Genomic DNA, 2771 nt, shown 5'->3' with positions numbered 1-2771 from the left:
AGTTTTAAATACAGATGATTCCATACTGACCCAAAACCTGTTCAATAACAACGTTATCTGTCAGAGGAATCCTTTGCGTGTTTACCTTTCTATTTCCTCTCATGTAAATCAGCTCTCTAATACTCTTCAAATTAGGATAGCCATAAGTCACATATGTTTCACTCCTTTGCAACATAATCACAGTTGCTTTGTTCACTTTCAGGAAGACGCCATTGAAGATTTGCTTCAAATGCAGTAGCTTCCGTGTTTTTGGATGTATATCATTAATACCACAGATGCGAATAATGAAAAGCAACTTGGCTTCTAGGGTCTTCTTTCGTTCACAATTTTGTTGCAAAAATCCTACACCATAAACACCTACAAACTAAGCGATATACAAGGAAGGCCACTCATTTTCTCACAAATGTTGGCAGGCATCTCCATATAGGTATGGTCTCAGTAGGGATGCTCCGGCTGGACTGAGTGATGGAAGGAATGATTGAGATAAGAAATAGTAGTTGTAACAATGCTAATGATACTCCAGCAATGGATGGAATTTTTACACTAAAAAATGTCACCATGGCTATTTACAGTTAGTATGGCTCTATCAACAGTCATGCTATCCTCTTAGGCAAGTCTTATGCCTCTGCTCTCCATGTCAAACTCCAAAAAGAGAGAAAGTCTTTATAAATGTATTTATCTCTGGGTACGCAGGTTCTCTCAACCTTACCTACGGGTACGCACCCAATGTTCACAAAATCTGCGTACTTGTACGCTCTGTATGTAAAGGGGTAGGTGCGTACCCCTGTAAAGGTCAAAATGCACAAGTTTCATCTTTAAAAAGTTACTTGTGGTTATTTCTAGAGCATTCTAGAAGGTTGTTCGACATGTATTGAGCGCCTCTAGATGGTTCATGTACCCCTACCAAATAGGAACTTATCCCATCAATGAGGGAGCTATCCCATCCAAAGAGGGGATTATCCCATTGATGGTGGACCTGAATAACTTCCTCTAGACCACTATAAATACAGGCATTGGGCCAGAAGGAGGAGAGGTTGGAAGCTAAACATTTCTAAGGGTAGATGCTGTTGGAATTAGGACTCCCATTTAGAAGCTTGTGAGGAGAGATTGCCATCTTTGCTTGTTCTATTTGGAAGTGGGTGAGCTTTGTCAAAGTAAAGGAGAACTCTTGATGGACCCTGGGAGGGACTTGCACAACACCAAGGCTCAGGTTGTAATTGTTCCTTTTGTTTCCTATTAATGCAAATGAGTCCATTCTTCTCAATAACTTGTTATTTATGAGTTGTTTCATGTACTCCTTGGTCTATGTGTTAAACATGTTTTATTTTATGAGATTATCAAGTGCTATTTAATCGTTTTATTGTTAGTGAACGCAGGTTTCGAAGTGAAGTAGGAGCTCATCCGGATCAGCGAGGCTGGACTGCTACAACAGTGTTGGACTACAGGTAGGATCTAAACACTTGATTTTTCGTATAGTAAATGCATGTTTAGAGAAGGATTGCTCTTGTTTGTCTTGTTTGTCACTAGAGAGTCTTAGGCTCCTAGGGAGGTTGGTTGTGTCCGCACTATCGACTCTTTCCGCCTGACAAAATGGCGACTCTGCTGGGGACTCCATTGATGTGAAAGTATTTTCCTTTGTATGCAACTTTGATCTGAGAAAAGTCATTTATTTTCTGGTTTTTGGCTCTGTGACTTTGCATTTGGGTGGGTTAGCTTAGGGTCAGATTGAATTTAGTTTTTCTTGGCTTTTTCAGTAGTACGCACCCTCTGAGTATTGCACAGTGCGTACTTGTACGCACTATTGTTGTGTGCACAGAGCGGGCCCGCACCTGTCTTAACGGGTTGCCTGCGTACCCTGCTAAAAATTAAGAAATTTCCATTTTTTACATTTTTCCTCTTAGATTTTTCTTTTCCTTAGTTTTTACTGCCCAGATCCATTAGTCTCTTGTCAAAGATCTTCACCTGAACTTGTTTCGATAGCATTGAGTGTTTTAGTGGATTTCATAGAAGTTTAAGCCCTAGGGTTTGATTTTTGAGTAGGTCTTGTAGTGACTTTGGCGGTAGAAGTTGTCAAGCCTTAGATCTCTCTGGTTTTGTCAGCCTTCTTAGAAGTCGGACCTGTCATAAAGTCTACCTGTGAGAGCAACTTACCTTTGAGTTATCTCTTTGGAAAATTTCGAAGTGCTTGTTGATTGAGTATTGAATTCCATTTTCCAAAAAGAACAAAAAGATTTGAGTTTTGTTTTGACTGGTCTTTTGATTCTGCATTAGCTGGTCCTTGACTTGATTGTGGTCAAGTAAAACAACCTAGAATCATCCTTGTAGGCTTTTGCCTCGTTAGGTTTGCTTAGAGTAAATTTCTTTTTGATTTGCTTGTGAGTCAAGTTTTCATAGATTTTATAACTTTTGAGATTGATTTTCGTTAAAATAGATTTATATGCTTTATTAAATAAGAGAAAATACAAAAAAATCTCCTTTGAAAAGTTTTGTTTCAAGTAGCTTTGAAGAGTTTTGAAAGAAAAAGAGTTTTTCGTGCACGTAAGGAGTGGTCATGTTTGTATGCTTGGAAAGATAAAGATAATTGTTTCTTTGATTGTCTTTACTAAGAAAGTTGTTTTCTATAAAATTTGCATTTCTCAACTCTCTTAGTTAGGAATTTCATTGAAAGAGAAAAGTAGCGTAAATCATCTTAAGTGCATCTTTGTAGTGGTTTGAGTCGAGTCTACACACCATTGGTTTCACTTCCGCTACCTTTTGTCTTTAAGAAAAAC

Source organism: Pinus tabuliformis, chromosome 7 (genome assembly GCF_031772625.1).
Source record: "Pinus tabuliformis cultivar Carrire ecotype Pingquan chromosome 7, CPIR1, whole genome shotgun sequence".
NCBI classification, from domain to species: domain Eukaryota; kingdom Viridiplantae; phylum Streptophyta; class Pinopsida; order Pinales; family Pinaceae; genus Pinus; species Pinus tabuliformis.
Note: the sequence above shows the minus strand (reverse complement) of the source record.